This window comes from Pseudophryne corroboree, chromosome 11, assembly GCF_028390025.1.
Source record: "Pseudophryne corroboree isolate aPseCor3 chromosome 11, aPseCor3.hap2, whole genome shotgun sequence".
NCBI lineage: Eukaryota > Metazoa > Chordata > Amphibia > Anura > Myobatrachidae > Pseudophryne > Pseudophryne corroboree.
In genome coordinates, this window is record NC_086454.1 from 164,882,285 (window position 1) to 164,901,507 (window position 19,223).

A 19,223-nucleotide genomic window follows, 5' to 3' on the forward strand; every position below is an offset into this window, starting at 1 on the left:
CGATGTCGGCACAGGTCGGCCACCCCAGGTCAGCACACAGGTGAAAATTAATAGGGGTTAATAAGAAGCACCGAAGTGCTATGTAAGTGGTGTGATTAAAATAATATATACAAAGTGATAGGGAAAATCATAAGTGTTAATAAAGTGTTAGGGTGTGCCGACCTGAAGCAGCCCAGCCATACCGACACAGGGGCCACCGCACCCCACACCCACCCCATAAATAATTACAAATATGTCTGGGTTAAATTCCCAGTGTAAGGCCACATGGTAATGGCTCCTACAGCATCTGAGAGCCAGCTTACCTGGGGATACCCCTGGCTTCCCCTATGGCACTATGGAGTCAGCAATCCCTCCTAATGCTGACCCATCTGTGCCTCTCTAAATACAATACACAAAATGGAAAGCTGCTCAATCAGATTGTAATGTCACTCAGGTGCTAAAAGGGAGGGGTAATTCTGTGTAGGAAAAAACTGTGTTCCCTAATGCACACCGAGTGAGAAATAATACTACATAATAGTCAGATAATACGGAGATCTTAGTTGCGTATGTCTGCAGATATAGGGTTAAGCCCCCAGGCCGATCGACAAGGCTTCTCCGTCACTGGGGGTCCCTAATACTAGGTATGGGTCCGGGGTGCAGGACCCCACGATGTCGGCACAGGTCGGCCACCCCAGGTCAGCACACAGGTGAAAATTAATAGGGGTTAATAAGAAGCACCGAAGTGCTATGTAAGTGGTGTGATTAAAATAATATATACAAAGTGATAGGGAAAATCATAAGTGTTAATAAAGTGTTAGGGTGTGCCGACCTGAAGCAGCCCAGCCATACCGACACAGGGGCCACCGCACCCCACACCCACCCCATAAATAATTACAAATATGTCTGGGTTAAATTCCCAGTGTAAGGCCACATGGTAATGGCTCCTACAGCATCTGAGAGCCAGCCTACCTGGGGATACCCCTGGCTTCCCCTATGCCACTATGGAGTCAGCAATCCCTCCTAATGCTGACCCATCTGTGCCTCTCTAAATACAATACACAAAATGGAAAGCTGCTCAATCAGATTGTAATGTCACTCAGGTGCTAAAAGGGAGGGGTAATTCTGTGTAGGAAAAAACTGTGTTCCCTAATGCACACCGAGTGAGAAATAATACTACATAATAGTCAGATAATACGGAGATCTTAGTTGCGTATATCTGCAGATATAGGGTTAAGCCCCCAGGCCGATCGACAAGGCTTCTCCGTCACTGGGGGTCCCTAATACTAGGTATGGGTCCGGGGTGCAGGACCCCACGATGTCGGCACAGGTCGGCCACCCCAGGTCAGCACACAGGTGAAAATTAATAGGGGTTAATAAGAAGCACCGAAGTGCTATGTAAGTGGTGTGATTAAAATAATATATACAAAGTGATAGGGAAAATCATAAGTGTTAATAAAGTGTTAGGGTGTGCCGACCTGAAGCAGCCCAGCCATACCGACACAGGGGCCACCGCACCCCACACCCACCCCATAAATAATTACAAATATGTATGAGTTAAATTCCCAGTGTAAGGCCACATGGTAATGGCTCCTACAGCATCTGAGAGCCAGCTTACCTGGGGATACCCCTGGCTTCCCCTATGGCACTATGGAGTCAGCAATCCCTCCTAATGCTGACCCATCTGTGCCTCTCTAAATACAATACACAAAATGGAAAGCTGCTCAATCAGATTGTAATGTCACTCAGGTGCTAAAAGGGAGGGGTAATTCTGTGTAGGAAAAAACTGTGTTCCCTAATGCACACCGAGTGAGAAATAATACTACATAATAGTCAGATAATACGGAGATCTTAGTTGCGTATATCTGCAGATATAGGGTTAAGCCCCCAGGCCGATCGACAAGGCTTCTCCGTCACTGGGGGTCCCTAATACTAGGTATGGGTCCGGGGTGCAGGACCCCACGATGTCGGCACAGGTCGGCCACCCCAGGTCAGCACACAGGTGAAAATTAATAGGGGTTAATAAGAAGCACCGAAGTGCTATGTAAGTGGTGTGATTAAAATAATATATACAAAGTGATAGGGAAAATCATAAGTGTTAATAAAGTGTTAGGGTGTGCCGACCTGAAGCAGCCCAGCCATACCGACACAGGGGCCACCGCACCCCACACCCACCCCATAAATAATTACAAATATGTCTGGGTTAAATTCCCAGTGTAAGGCCACATGGTAATGGCTCCTACAGCATCTGAGAGCCAGCTTACCTGGGGATACCCCTGGCTTCCCCTATGGCACTATGGAGTCAGCAATCCCTCCTAATGCTGACCCATCTGTGCCTCTCTAAATACAATACACAAAATGGAAAGCTGCTCAATCAGATTGTAATGTCACTCAGGTGCTAAAAGGGAGGGGTAATTCTGTGTAGGAAAAAACTGTGTTCCCTAATGCACACCGAGTGAGAAATAATACTACATAATAGTCAGATAATACGGAGATCTTAGTTGCGTATATCTGCAGATATAGGGTTAAGCCCCCAGGCCGATCGACAAGGCTTCTCCGTCACTGGGGGTCCCTAATACTAGGTATGGGTCCGGGGTGCAGGACCCCACGATGTCGGCACAGGTCGGCCACCCCAGGTCAGCACTCAGGTGAAAATTAATAGGGGTTAATAAGAAGCACCGAAGTGCTATGTAAGTGGTGTGATTAAAATAATATATACAAAGTGATAGGGAAAATCATAAGTGTTAATAAAGTGTTAGGGTGTGCCGACCTGAAGCAGCCCAGCCATACCGACACAGGGGCCACCGCACCCCACACCTACCCCATAAATAATTACAAATATGTATGGGTTAAATTCCCAGTGTAAGGCCACATGGTAATGGCTCCTACAGCATCTGAGAGCCAGCTTACCTGGGGATACCCCTGGCTTCCCCTATGGCACTATGGAGTCAGCAATCCCTCCTAATGCTGACCCATCTGTGCCTCTCTAAATACAATACACAAAATGGAAAGCTGCTCAATCAGATTGTAATGTCACTCAGGTGCTAAAAGGGAGGGGTTAACTTTGTGTAGGAAAAAACTGTGTTCCCTAATGCACACCGAGTGAGAAATAATACTACATAATAGTCAGATAATACGGAGATCTTAGTTGCGTATATCTGCAGATATAGGGTTAAGCCCCCAGGCCGATCGACAAGGCTTCTCCGTCACTGGGGGTCCCTAATACTAGGTATGGGTCCGGGGTGCAGGACCCCATGATGTCGGCACAGGTCGGCCACCCCAGGTCAGCACACAGGTGAAAATTAATAGGGGTTACTAAGAAGCACCGAAGTGCTATGTAAGTGGTGTGATTAAAATAATATATACAAAGTGATAGGGAAAATCATAAGTGTTAATAAAGTGTTAGGGTGTGCCGACCTGAAGCAGCCCAGCCATACCGACACAGGGGCCACCGCACCCCACACCCACCCCATAAATAATTACAAATATGTCTGGGTTAAATTCCCAGTGTAAGGCCACATGGTAATGGCTCCTACAGCATCTGAGAGCCAGCTTACCTGGGGATACCCCTGGCTTCCCCTATGGCACTATGGAGTCAGCAATCCCTCCTAATGCTGACCCATCTGTGCCTCTCTAAATACAATACACAAAATGGAAAGCTGCTCAATCAGATTGTAATGTCACTCAGGTGCTAAAAGGGAGGGGTAATTCTGTGTAGGAAAAAACTGTGTTCCCTAATGCACACCGAGTGAGAAATAATACTACATAATAGTCAGATAATACGGAGATCTTAGTTGCGTATATCTGCAGATATAGGGTTAAGCCCCTAGGCCGATCGACAAGGCTTCTCCATGACTGGGGGTCCCTAATACTAGGTATGGGTCCGGGGTGCAGGACCCCACGATGTCGGCACAGGTCGGCCACCCCAGGTCAGCACACAGGTGAAAATTAATAGGGGTTAATAAGAAGCACCGAAGTGCTATGTAAGTGGTGTGATTAAAATAATATATACAAAGTGATAGGGAAAATCATAAGTGTTAATAAAGTGTTAGGGTGTGCCGACCTGAAGCAGCCCAGCCATACCGACACAGGGGCCACGGCACCCCACACCCACCCCATAAATAATTACAAATATGTCTGGGTTAAATTCCCAGTGTAAGGCCACATGGTAATGGCTCCTACAGCATCTGAGAGCCAGCTTACCTGGGGATACCCCTGGCTTCCCCTATGGCACTATGGAGTCAGCAATCCCTCCTAATGCTGACCCATCTGTGCCTCTCTAAATACAATACACAAAATGGAAAGCTGCTCAATCAGATTGTAATGTCACTCAGGTGCTAAAAGGGAGGGGTAATTCTGTGTAGGAAAAAACTGTGTTCCCTAATGCACACCGAGTGAGAAATAATACTACATAATAGTCAGATAATACGGAGATCTTAGTTGCGTATATCTGCAGATATAGGGTTAAGCCCCCAGGCCGATCGACAAGGCTTCTCCGTCACTGGGGGTCCGTAATACTAGGTATGGGTCTGGGGTGCAGGACCCCACGATGTCGGCACAGGTCGGCCACCCCAGGTCAGCACACAGGTGAAAATTAATAGGGGTTAATAAGAAGCACCGAAGTGCTATGTAAGTGGTGTGATTAAAATAATATATACAAAGTGATAGGGAAAATCATAAGTGTTAATAAAGTGTTAGGGTGTGCCGACCTGAAGCAGCCCAGCCATACCGACACAGGGGCCACCGCACCCCACACCCACCCCATAAATAATTACAAATATGTCTGGGTTAAATTCCCAGTGTAAGGCCACATGGTAATGGCTCCTACAGCATCTGAGAGCCAGCTTACCTGGGGATACCCCTGGCTTCCCCTATGGCACTATGGAGTCAGCAATCCCTCCTAATGCTGACCCATCTGTGCCTCTCTAAATACAATACACAAAATGGAAAGCTGCTCAATTAGATTGTAATGTCACTCAGGTGCTAAAAGGGAGGGGTAATTCTGTGTAGGAAAAAACTGTGTTCCCTAATGCACACCGAGTGAGAAATAATACTACATAATAGTCAGATAATACGGAGATCTTAGTTGCGTATATCTGCAGATATAGGGTTAAGCCCCCAGGCCGATCGACAAGGCTTCTCCGTCACTGGGGGTCCCTAATACTAGGTATGGGTCCGGGGTGCAGGACCCCACGATGTCGGCACAGGTCGGCCACCCCAGGTCAGCACACAGGTGAAAATTAATAGGGGTTAATAAGAAGCACCGAAGTGCTATGTAAGTGGTGTGATTAAAATAATATATACAAAGTGATAGGGAAAATCATAAGTGTTAATAAAGTGTTAGGGTGTGCCGACCTGAAGCAGCCCAGCCATACCGACACAGGGGCCACCGCACCCCACACCCACCCCATAAATAATTACAAATATGTCTGGGTTAAATTCCCAGTGTAAGGCCACATGGTAATGGCTCCTACAGCATCTGAGAGCCAGCTTACCTGGGGATACCCCTGGCTTCCCCTATGGCACTATGGAGTCAGCAATCCCTCCTAATGCTGACCCATCTGTGCCTCTCTAAGTACTATACACAAAATGGAAAGCTGCTCAATCAGATTGTAATGTCACTAAGGTGCTAAAAGGGAGGGGTAATTCTGTGTAGGAAAAAACTGTGTTCCCTAATGCACACCGAGTGAGAAATAATACTACATAATAGTCAGATAATACGGAGATCTTAGTTGCGTATATCTGCAGATATAGGGTTAAGCCCCGTTGATTATTTTTCATTTTGTTTAAAGCTCCATTTTCATTCAAAGTTTGAGTATTGCAAATCTTTATTTACAATTCATATAAATTCCATCATCTTCAGTGGTGTCCTTTGTCTAAACTCATTTTTAAACTTTTCAAATCAGAAGTATGTCAAATATTTGGAAATAAGAAAAGATTCAATAAGAATGTAGAGATCCATTACTTGTGCTCTGGTGTTTAGAAATTCTCAATTTAATTTTTTTTTTTACTTCAGTGTGCACTAATGAGAGGGGAGAACATATCTTCTTCTTCTAGTAACACCTAGTGCCCTCTATGTTTGAGCAGCAATATAATAACTGACTAATTTGCCCTTGCAAATCTTAGGTATGCCATATTGCTCGATTTGAGACAAAAGTCAATGAGCCATGTAGAGAAAAATCTTCATCAGCCAAAGGATGACACTCATGCTGTCTTCTGATATGGATTTGAAGAGATTTTGTGATATATGTGTCTATTATGTTTTCAAGTATTCATGCTACACCGATGAGTTTATTCCATTCTTGTCCATCAAGAAAAGCAAGAAGCCAATACAGGGATCGAATCCATGACCTTGGCATTATGAGCGCCACGCTCTAACCAACTGAGCTAACTGGCCACAGACGTCACTAGAAGCAAACACAAAACTGGCAAATGTACCTCAAAGCACAGAACATATTTTGTTTGCATAGCATTTAATTTTTCAAGGAACAGCTTAAGCTATAGAGTCACTTGAAGCATGGGTATCATAAAAATGCTCCAGTTTCTTTCCACATTGCAAAATAAAAAAATTATTAGATAGGATATCAACAAAGATTAATGCATCTAATAATAGTATAAAAATAGACAATTTAGACAAGGAGTAAATGCAAATCTAAGCAAAATCAATCTGAAAAATCTAATGCACAATTTTTCTTAATCATTTACAGATTGTTGATTAAGATAATCCCAGGATGTAATTTATTATGTGTGAAATGTAGTATGTTTTACCAAGTTGTGTATAAATAACTTTTAACACAAAAAATATATAATGGGGAAGTAGCTTAATGTGCCCTTTGGAAATAGAGAATGCTAGCCCATTTTGGAATGCAAAGCTTAAGAAAATACAAACTTCAATCCATAGGAAAGCACTTTTTGTTCAGTCTACACTCTGTAATCATACTATAGCTTAATTTACAAATTGTGATGCCATAATCAGACTTAACTCACAAATTACTTTCATCCTTGGTTTATAAAAAAAGGCAGTCCTCTGTTATAAAGCTTGAAACAATTGTAAGCGGCTGATATGCAAATATGACAATACAGAAAAACTGTCAATTCAATGCTAGGATACTATAAGGGGTGATGCTCCAACTGAAATTGGTCCTAGGCATTTGGGTTTCTAGTATTTATCTTCTCCTTAAAAATAGGTCACTTTTTATATATTATCATTGGTTTTAGACAAATATTCTACATAACACCTATTGCATCCCTGAGCTTATTAGAAACTTGAAATCATATATATAAAGTATTGAATTTCTTTTCTTTGCATTTAAAAGATGAGCTCAGTTCAGTAGAAGTCTTTCCTCAGTTGAGGGTTCCATGGTGTAATGGTTAGCACTCTCGACTTTGAATCCAGTAATCTGAATTCATATCTCGGTGGGACCTAATGTTGATTTTTTCTTCTTTTGTTTAAAGCTCCATTTTCATTCAAAGTATGAGTATTGCAAATATTCATTTACAATTCATATAAATTCCATCATTTTCAGTGGTGTCCTTTGTCTAAACTCATTTTTAAACTTTTCAAATCAGAAGTATGTCAAATATTTGGAAATAAGGAAACATGCAATAAGAATGCTGAGATCCATTACTTGTGCTCTGGTGTTTAGAAATTCTCCATTTTAATTTTTTTTACTTCAGTGTGCACTAATGGGAGGGGAGAACGTATCTTCTTCTTCTAGTAACACCTAGTGCCCTCTATGTTTGAGCAGCAATATAATAACTGACTAATTTGCCCTTGCAAATCTTAGGTATGCCATATTGCTCGATTTGAGACAAAAGTCAATGAGCCATGTAGAGAAAAATATTCGTCAGCCAAAGGATGACACTCATGCTGTCTTCTGATATGGTATTGAAGAGATTTTGTGATATATGTGTCTATTATGTTTTCAAGTATTCATGCTACACCGATGAGCTTATTCCATTCTTGTCCATCAAGAAAAGCAAATGGCCAATACAGGGATCGAACCCATGACCTTGGCATTACGATCGCCACGCGCTAACCAACTGAGCTAACTGGCCACAGACATCACTAAAAGCAAACACAAAACTGGCAAATGTACCTCAAAGCACAGAACATAATTTGTTTGAATTGTATTTAATTTTTCAAGGAACAGTTTAAGCCATAGAGTCACTTGAAGCATGGGTATCATAAAAATGCACCGGTTTCTTTCCACATTGCAAAATAAAGAAAAAATATTAGATAGGACAACAACAAAGATTAATGCATCTAATAATAGTATAAAAATAGACAATTTAGACAAGGAGTTAATGCAATTCTAAGCAAAATTAATCTGATAAATCTAAAGCACAATCTTTCTTATCCATTTACAGATTGTTGATAAAGATAATCCCAGGATGTAATTCATTATGTGTTAAATTTAGTATGTTTTACCAAGTTGTGTATAAATAACTTTTAACACAAAAAATATATAATGGGGAATTAGCTTAATATGCCCTTTGGAAATAGAGAATGCTAGCACATTTTGGAATGCAAAGCTTAAGAAAATACAAACTTCAATCCATAGGAAAGCACTTTTTGTTCAGTCTACACTCTGTAATCATACTATAGCTTAATTTACAAATTGTGATGTCATAATCAGACTTAACTCACAAGAGACTTTCATCCTTAATCTATAAAAAAAGGCAGTTCTCTGTTATAAAGCTTGAAACAATTGTAAGCCGCTGATATACAAATGTGACAATACAGAAAAACTGTCAATTCAATGCTAGGATAACATAAGGGGTGATGCTCCAACTGAAATTGGTCCTAGGCATTTGGGTTTCTAGTATTTATCTTCTCCTTAAAAATAGGTTACTTTTTATATATTATCATTGGTTTTAGACAAATATTCTACATAACACCTATTGCATCCCTGAGCTTATTAGAAACTTGAAATCATATATATAAAGTAATGAATTTCTTTTCTTTGCATTCAAAAGATGAGCTCAATTCAGTAGAAGTCTTTGCTCAGTTGAGGGTTCCATGGTGTAATGGTTAGCACTCTCAACTTTGAATCCAGTAATCCGAGTCCAAATCTCGGTGGGACCTAATGTTGATTATTTCTCATTTTGCTTAAAGTTCCATTTTCATTCAAAGTATGAGTATTGCAAATCTTCATTTACAATTCATATAAATTCCATCATTTTCAGTGGTGTCCTTTGTATAAACTCATTTTTTAATTTTTCAAATCAGAAGTATGTCAAAAATTTGGAAATAAGAAGAAGATGCAATAAGAATTCAGTGATCCATGACTTGTGCTCTGGTGTTTAGAAATTCTCCATTTTAATTTGTTTAACTTCAGCGTGCACTAATGAGAGGGGAGAACATATCTTCTTCTTCTAGTAACACCTAGTGCCCTCTATGTTTGAGCAGCAATATAATAACTGATTAATTTGCTCTTGCAAATCTTAGGTATGCCATATTGCTCGATTTGAGACAAAAGTCAATGAGCCATGTAGAGAAAAATCTTCATCAGCCAAAGGATGACACTCATGCTGGCTTCTGATATGGATTTGAAGAGATTTTGTGATATATGTGTCTATTATGTTTTCAAGTATTCATGCTACACCGATGAGCTTATTCCATTCTTGTCCATCAAGAAAAGCAAGTAGGTAATACAGGGATCGAACCCATGACCGTGGCATTACGAGCGCCACGCTCTAACCAACTGAGCTAACTGGCCACAGATGTTACTAGAAGCACACACAAAACTGGCAAATGTACCTCAAAGCACTGAACATATTTTGTTTGCTTAGCATTTAATTTTTCAAGGAACATCTTAAGCCATAGAGTCACTTGAAGCATGGGTATCATAAAAATGCACCAGTTTCTTTCCACATTGCAAAATAAAAAAATGATTAGATAGGATAACAACAAAGATTAATGCATCTAATAATGGTATAAAAATAGACAATTTAGACAAGGAGTAAATGCAATTCTAAGCAAAATCAATCTGATAAATATAATGCACAATCTTTCTTATCCATTAACAGATTGTTGATAAAGATAATCCCAGGATGTAATTCATTTTGTGTTAAATTTAGTATGTTTTACCAAGTTGTGTATAAATAACTTTTAACACAAAAAATATATAATGGGGAAGTAGCTTAATATGCCCTTTGGAAATAGAGAATGCTAGCACATTTTGGAATGCAAAGCTTAAGAAAATACAAACTTCAATCCATAGGAAAGCACTTTTTGTTCAGTCTACACTCTGTAATCATACTATAGCTTAATTTACAAATTGTGATGTCATAATCAGACTTAACTCACAAGAGACTTTCATCCTTAATCTATAAAAAAGGCAGTCCTCTGTTATAAAGCTTGAAACAATTGTAAGTGGCTGATATGCAAATATGACAATACAGAAAAACTGTCAATTCAATGCTAGGATAACATAAGGGGTGATGCTCCAACTGAAATTGGTCCTAGGCATTTGGGTTTCTAGTATTTATCTTCTCCTTAAAAATAGGTTACTTTTTATATATTATCATTGGTTTTAGACAAATATTCTATATAACACCTATTGCATCCCTGAGCTTATTAGAAACTTGAAATCATATATAAAAAGTATTGAATTTCTTTTCTTTGCATTTAAAAGATGAGCTCAGTTCAGTAGAAATCTTTGCTCTGTTGAGGGTTCCATGGTGTAATGGTTAGTACTCTGGACTTTGAATCCAGTAATCTGAGTTCAAATCTCAGTGTGACCTAATGTTGATTATTTCTCCTTTTGATTAAAGCTCCATTTTCATTCAAAGTATGAGTATTGCAAATCTTCATTTACAATTCATATAAATTCCATCATTTTCAGTGGTGTCCTTTGTCTAAACTCATTTTTAAACTTTTCAAATCAGAAGTATGTCAAATATTTGGAAATAAGGAAACATGCAATAAGAATGCTGAGATCCATTACTTGTGCTCTGGTGTTTAGAAATTCTCCATTTTAATTTTTTTTTTACTCCAGTGTGCACTAATGGGAGGGGAGAACAAATCTTTTTTTTCTAGTAACACCTAGTGCCCTCTATGTTCGAGCAGCAATATAATAACTGATTAATTTGCCCTTGCAAATCTTAGTTTTGCCATAATGCTCGATTTGAGACAAAAGTCAATGAGCCATGTAGAGAAAAATCTTCATCAGCCAAAGGATGACATTCATGCTGGCTTCTGATATGGATTTGAAGAGATTTTGTGATATATGTGTCTGTTATGTTTTCAAGTATTCATGCTACACCGATGTGCTTATTCCATTCTTGTCCATCAAGAAAAGCAAGTAGCCAATACAGGGATCGAACCCATGAGCTTGGCATTATGAGCACCACGCTCTAACCAATTGAGCTAACTGGACACAGATGTTACTAGAAGCAAACACAAAACTGGCAAATGTACCTCAAAGCACAGAACATAATTTGTTTGAATTGTATTTAATTTTTCAAGGAACAGCTTAAGCCATAGAGTCACTTGAAGCATGGGTATCATAAAAATGCACCAGTTTCTTTCCACATTGCAAAATAAAAAAAAAATATTAGATAGGACAACAACAAAGATTAATGCATCTAATAATAGTATAAAAATAGACAATTTAGACAAGGAGTTAATGCAATTCTAAGCAAAATTAATCTGATAAATCTAAAGCACAATCTTTCTTATCCATTTACAGATTGTTGATAAAGATAATCCCAGGATGTAATTAATTATGTGTTAAATTTAGTATGTTTTACCAAGTTGTGCATAAATAACTTTTAACACAAAAAATATATAATGGGGAATTAGCTTAATATGCCCTTTGGAAATAGAGAATGCTAGCACATTTTGGAATGCAAATCTTAAGAAAATACAAACTTCAATCCATAGGAAAGCACTTTTTGTTCAGTCTACACTCTGTAATCATACTATAGCTTAATTTACAAATTGTGATGTCATAATCAGACTTAACTCACAAGAGACTTTCATCCTTAATCTATAAAAAAAGGCAGTTCTCTGTTATAAAGCTTGAAACAATTGTAAGCGGCTGATATGCAAATATGACAATACAGAAAAACTGTCAATTCAATGCTAGGATAACATAAGGGGTGATGCTCCAACAGAAATTGGTCCTTGGCATTTGGGTTTCTAGTATTTATCTTCTCCTTAAAAATAGGTTACTTTTTATATATTATCATTGGTTTTAGACAAATATTCTACATAACACCTATTGCATCCCTGAGCTTATTAGAAACTTGAAATCATATATATAAAGTATTGAATTTCTTTTCTTTGCATTTAAAAGATGAGCTCAGTTCAGTAGAAGTCTTTGCTCAGTTGAGGGTTCCATGGTGTAATGGTTAGCACTCTCGACTTTGAATCCAGTAATCCGAATCCAAATCTCGGTGGGACCTAATGTTGATTATTTCTCATTTTGTTTAAAGTACCATTTTCATTCAAAGTATGAGTATTGCAAATCTTCATTTACAATTCATATAAATTCCATCATTTTCAGTGGTGTCCTTTGTCTAAACTAATTTTTTAACTTTTCAAATCAGAAGTATGTCAAATATTTGGAAATAAGAAAAGATGCAATGAGAATGCAGAGATCCATTACTTGTGCTCTGGTGTTTAGAAATTCTCCATTTTAATTTTTTTTACTTCAGTGTGCACTAATGAGAGGGGAGAACATATCTTCTTCTTCTAGTAACACCTAGTGCCCTCTATGTTTGAGCAGCAATATAATAACTGATTAATTTGCCCTTGCAAATCTTAGGTATGCCATATTGCTCGATTTGAGACAAAAGTCAATGAGCCATGTAGAGAAAAATCTTCATCAGCCAAAGGATGACACTCATGCTGTCTTCTGATATGGATTTGAAGAGATTTTGTGATATATGTGTCTATTATGTTTTCAAGTATTCATGCTACACCGATGAGCTTATTCCATTCTTGTCCATCAGGAAAAGCAAGTAGGTAATACAGGGATCGAACCCATGATCGTGGCATTACGAGCGCCACGCTCTAACCAACTGAGCTAACTGGCCACAGACGTTACTAGAAGCAAACACAAAACTGGCAAATGTACCTCAAAGCACTGAACATATTTTGTTTGCTTAGCATTTAATTTTTCAAGGAACAGCTTAAGCCATAGAGTCACTTGAAGCATGGGTATCATAAAAATGCACCAGTTTCTTTCCACATTGCAAAATAAAAAAATGATTAGATAGGATAACAACAAAGATTAATGCATCTAATAATGGTATAAAAATAGACAATTTAGACAAGGAGTAAATGCAATTCTAAGCAAAATCAATCTGATAAATATAATGCACAATCTTTCTTATCCATTAACAGATTGTTGATAAAGATAATCCCAGGATGTAATTCATTTTGTGTTAAATTTAGTATGTTTTACCAAGTTGTGTATAAATAACTTTTAACACAAAAAATATATAATGGGGAAGTAGCTTAATATGCCCTTTGGAAATAGAGAATGCTAGCACATTTTGGAATGCAAAGCTTAAGAAAATACAAACTTCAATCCATAGGAAAGCACTTTTTGTTCAGTCTACACTCTGTAATCATACTATAGCTTAATTTACAAATTGTGATGTCATAATCAGACTTAACTCACAAGAGACTTTCATCCTTAATCTATAAAAAAAGGCAGTCCTCTGTTATAAAGCTTGAAACAATTGTAAGTGCTGATATGCAAATATGACAATACAGAAAAACTGTCAATTCAATGCTAGGATAACATAAGGGGTGATGCTCCAACTGAAATTGGTCCTAGGCATTTGGGTTTCTAGTATTTATCTTCTCCTTAAAAATAGGTTACTTTTTATATATTATCATTGGTTTTAGACAAATATTCTACATAACACCTATTGCATCCCTGAGCTTATTAGAAACTTGAAATCATATATAAAAAGTATTGAATTTCTTTTCTTTGCATTTAAAAGATGAGCTCAGTTCAGTAGAAGTCTCTTATGTGTTGAGGGTTCCATGGTGTAATGGTTAGCACACTGGACTTTAAATCCAGTAATCCGAGTTCAAATCTCAGTGTGACCTAATGTTGATTATTTCTCCTTTTGATTAAAGCTCCATTTTCATTCAAAGTATGAGTATTGCAAATCTTCATTTACAATTCATATAAATTCCATCATTTTCAGTGGTGTCCTTTGTCTAAACTCATTTTTAAACTTTTCAATTCAGAAGTATGTCAAATATTTGGAAACAAGAAAAGATGCAATAAGAATGCTGATATCCATTACTTGTGCTCTGGTGTTTAGAAATTCTCCATTTTTTTTTTTTTACTCCAGTGTGCACTAATGGGAGGGGAGAACAAATCTTTTTTTTCTAGTAACACCTAGTGCCCTCTATGTTCGAGCAGCAATATAATAACTGATTAATTTGCCCTTGCAAATCTTAGGTATGCCATAATGCTCGATTTGAGACAAAAGTCAATGAGCCATGAAGAGAAAAATCTTCATCAGCCAAAGAATGACACTCATGCTGGCTTCTGATATGGATTTGAAGAGATTTTGTGATATATGTGTCTATTATGTTTTCAAGTATTCATGCTACACCGATGAGCTTGTTCCATTCTTGTCCGTCAAGAAAACCGAGAGACCAACACAGTGATCAAATCCATGACCATTGCATTATGAGCACCACGCTCTAACCAACTGAGCTAACTGGCCACAGATGTTATTCGATGCAAACACAAAACTGGCAAATGTACCTCAAAGCACAGAACATATTTTGTTTGCTTAGCATTTAATTTTTCAAGAAACAGCTTAAGCCATAGTCACTTGAAGCATGGGTATCATAAAAATGCTCCAGTTTCTTTCCACACTGCAAAATAAAAAAATGATTAGATAGGACAACAACAAAGATTAATGCATCTAATAATAGTATAAAAATAGACAATTTAGACAAGGAGTAAATGCAATTCTAAGCAAAATCAATCTGATAAATCTAATGCACAATCTTTCTTATCCATTTACAGATTGTTGATAAAGATAATCCCAGGATGTAATTCATTATGTGTTAAATTTAGTATGTTTTACCAAGTTGTGTATAAATAACTTTTAACACAAAAAATATATAATGGGGAAGAAGCTTAATGTGCCCTTTGGAAATAGAGAATGCTAGCACATTTTGGAATGCAAAGCTTAAGAAATTACAAACTTCAATCCATAGGAAAGCACTTTTTATTCAGTCTACACTCTGTAATCATACTATAGCTTAATTTACAAATTGTGATGTCATAATCAGACTTAACTCACAAGAGACTTTCATCCTTGGTCTATAAAAAAGGCAGTCCTCTGTTATAAAGCTTGAAACAATTGTAAGTGGCTGATATGCAAATATGACAATACAGAAAAACTGTCAATTCAATGCTAGGATAACATAAGGGGTGATGCTCCAACTGAAATTGGTCCTAGGCATTTGGGTTTCTAGTATTTATCTTCTCCTTAAAAATAGGTTACTTTTTATATATTATCATTGGTTTTAGACAAATATTCTACATAACACCTATTGCATCCCTGAGCTTATTAGAAACTTGAAATCATATATATAAAGTATTGAATTTCTTTTCTTTGCATTTAAAAGATGAGCTCAGTTCAGTAGAAGTCTTTGCTCATTTGAGGGTTCCATGGTGTAATGGTTAGCACTCTGGACTTTGAATCCAGTAATCCGAGTTCAAATTTCGGTGCGACCTAATGTTGATTATTTCTCCTTTTGTTTAAAGCTCCATTTTCATTCAAAGTATGAGTATTGCAAATCTTCATTTACAATTCATATAAATTCCATCATTTTCAGTGGTGTCCTTTGTCTAAACTCATTTTTAAACTTTTCAAATCAGAAGTATGTCAAATATTTGGAAATAAGAAAAGATGCAATAAGAATGCTGAGATCCATTACTTGTGCTCTGGTGTTTAGAAATTCTCCATTTTAATTTTTTTTACTTCAGTGTGCACTAATGAGAGGGGAGAACGTATCTTCTTCTTCTAGTAACACCTAGTGCACTTTTTGTTTGAGCAGCAATATAATAACTGATTAATTTGCCCTTGCAAATCTTAGGTATGCCATATTGCTCGATTTGAGACAAAAGTCAATGAGCCATGTAGAGAAAAATCTTCATCAGCCAAAGGATGACACTCATGCTGGCTTCTGATATGAATTTGAAGAGATTTTGTGATATATGTGTCTATTATGTTTTCAAGTATTCATGCTACACCGATGAGCTTGTTCCATTCTTGTCCATCAAGAAAACCGAGAGACCAACACAGTGATCAAACCCATGACCATTGCATTATGAGCACCACGCTCTAACCAACTGAGCTAACTGGCCACAGATGTTATTCAATGCAAACACAAAACTGGCAAATGTACCTCAAAGAACAGAACATATTTTGTTTGCTTAGCATTTAATTTTTCAAGAAACAGCTTAAGCCATAGTCACTTGAAGCATGGGTATCATAAAAATGCTCCAGTTTCTTTCCACACTGCAAAATAAAAAAATGATTAGATAGGACAACAACAAAGATTAATGCATCTAATAATAGTATAAAAATAGACAATTTAGACAAGGAGTAAATGCAATTCTAAGCAAAATCAATCTGATAAATCTAATGCACAATATTTCTTATCCATTTACAGATTGTTGATAAAGATAATCCCAGGATGTAATTCATTATGTGTTAAATTTAGTATGTTTTACCAAGTTGTGTATAAATAACTTTTAACACAAAAAATATATAATGGGGAAGTAGCTTAATGTGCCCTTTGGAAATAGAGAATGCTAGCACATTTTGGAATGCAAAGCTTAAGAAATTACAAACTTCAATCCATAGGAAAGCACTTTTTATTCAGTCTACACTCTGTAATCATACTATAGCTTAATTTACAAATTGTGATGTCATAATCAGACTTAACTCACAAGAGACTTTCATCCTTGGTCTATAAAAAAGGCAGTCCTCTGTTATAAAGCTTGAAACAATTGTAAGTGGCTGATATGCAAATATGACAATACAGAAAAACTGTCAATTCAATGCTAGGATAACATAAGGGGTGATGCTCCAACTGAAATTGGTCCTAGGCATTTGGGTTTCTAGTATTTATCTTCTCCTTAAAAATAGGTTACTTTTTATATATTATCATTGGTTTTAGACAAATATTCTACATAACACCTATTGCATCCCTGAGCTTATTAGAAACTTGAAATCATATATATAAAGTATTGAATTTCTTTTCTTTGCATTTAAAAGATGAGCTCAGTTCAGTAGAAGTCTTTGCTCAGTTGAGGATTCCATGGTGTAATGGTTAGCACTCTGGACTTTGAATCCAGTAATCCGAGTTCAAATCTCGGTGGGAACTAATGTTGATTATTTCTCCTTTTGTTTAAAGCTCCATTTTCATTCAAAGTATGAGTATTGCAAATCTTCATTTACAATTCATATAAATTCCATCATTTTCAGTGGTGTCCTTTGTCTAAACTCATTTTTAAACTTTTCAAATCAGAAGTATGTCAAATATTTGGAAATAAGAAAAGATGCAATAAGAATGCTGAGATCCATTACTTGTGCTCTGGTGTTTAGAAATTCTCCATTTTAATTTTTTTACTTCAGTGTGCACTAATGGGAGGGGAGAACGTATCTTCTTCTTCTAGTAACACTTAGTGCCCTCTATGTTTGAGCAGCAATATAATAACTGATTAATTTGCCCTTGCAAATCTTAGGTATGCCATATTGCTCGATTTGAGACAAAAATCAATGAGCCATGTAGAGAAAAATCTTCATCAGCCAAAGGATGACACTCACGCTGGCTTCTGATATGGATTTGAAGAGATTTTGTGATATATGTATCTATTATGTTTTCAAGTATTCATGCTACACCGATGAGCTTATTCCATTCTTGTCCATCAAGAAAAGCAAGTAGCCAAAACAGGGATCGAACCCATGACCTTGGCATTACGAGCGCCACGCTTTTACCAACTGAGCTAACTAGCCACAGATGTTACTGGAAGCAAACACAAAACTGGCAAATGTACCTCAAAGCACAGAACATATTTTGTTTGCATAGCATTTAATTTTTCAAGGAACAGCTTAAGCCATAGAGTCACTTGAAGCATGGGTATCATAAAAATGCACCAGTTTCTTTCCACATTGCAAAATTAAAAAAATGATTAGATAGGACAAAAACAAAGATTAATGCATCTAATAATAGTATAAAAATAGACAATTTAGACAAGGAGTAAATGCAATTCTAAGCAAAATCAATCTGATAAATCTAATGCACAATCTTTCTTATCCATTTACAGATTGTTGATAAAGATAATCCCAGGATGTAATTCATTATGTGTTAAATTTAGTATGTTTTACCAAGTTGTGTATAAATAACTTTTAACACAAAAAATATATAATGGGGAAGTAGCTTAATGTGCCCTTTGGAAATAGAGAATGCTAGCACATTTTGGAATGCAAAGCTTAAGAAAATACAAACTTCAATCCATAGGAAAGCACTTTTTGTTCAGTCTACACTCTGTAGTCATACTATAGCTTAATTTACAAATTGTGATGTCATAATCAGACTTAACTCACAAGAGACTTTCATCTTTGGTCTATAAAAAAGGCAGTCCTCTGTTATAAAGCTTGAAACAATTGTAAGTGGCTGATATGCAAATATGTCAATACAGAAAAACTGTCAATTTAATGCTATGATAACATAAGGGGTGATGCTCCAACTGAAATTGGTCCTAGGCATTTGGGCTTCTAGTATTTATCTTCTCCTTAAAAATAGGTTACTTTTTATATATTATCATTGGTTTTAGACAAATATTCTACATAACACCTATTGCATCCCTGAGCTTATTAGAAACTTGAAATCATATATATAAAGTATTGAATTTCTTTTCTTTGCATTTAAAAGATGAGCTCAGTTCAGTAGAAGTCTTTGCTCAGTTGAGGGTTCCATGGTGTAATGGTTAGCACTCTGGACTTTGAATCCAGTAATCCAAGTTCAACTCTCGGTGGGACCTAATGTTGATTATTTCTCCTTTTGTTTAAAGCTCCATTTTCATTCAAAGTATGAGTATTGCAAATCTTCATTTACAATTCATATAAATTCCATCATTTTCAGTGGTGTCCTTTGTCTAAACTCATTTTTAAACTTTTCAAATCAGAAGTATGTCAAATATTTGGAAATAAGAAAAGATGCAATAAGAATGCTGAGATCC

The 19,223-nt window shown here is 37.0% G+C and overlaps 4 non-coding genes across 4 annotated transcripts; 2 read left to right on the top strand and 2 right to left on the bottom strand.

Annotated features, from left to right (window-relative positions):
- Positions 1-6,299: 6,299 nt before the first annotated feature.
- TRNAM-CAU (transfer RNA methionine (anticodon CAU)) lies at positions 6,300-6,373 on the bottom strand. Its single transcript has one exon. It is a non-coding gene; the product is annotated as a tRNA-Met (tRNA).
- A 10,920-nt stretch (positions 6,374-17,293) lies between these two features.
- On the top strand, positions 17,294-17,365 carry TRNAQ-UUG (transfer RNA glutamine (anticodon UUG)). Its single transcript has one exon. It is a non-coding gene; the product is annotated as a tRNA-Gln (tRNA).
- Positions 17,366-17,923: 558 nt separating this feature from the next.
- TRNAT-CGU (transfer RNA threonine (anticodon CGU)) lies at positions 17,924-17,997 on the bottom strand. The gene has a single exon. It is a non-coding gene; the product is annotated as a tRNA-Thr (tRNA).
- A 956-nt stretch (positions 17,998-18,953) lies between these two features.
- TRNAQ-UUG (transfer RNA glutamine (anticodon UUG)) lies at positions 18,954-19,025 on the top strand. The gene has a single exon. It is a non-coding gene; the product is annotated as a tRNA-Gln (tRNA).
- Positions 19,026-19,223: the final 198 nt, after the last annotated feature.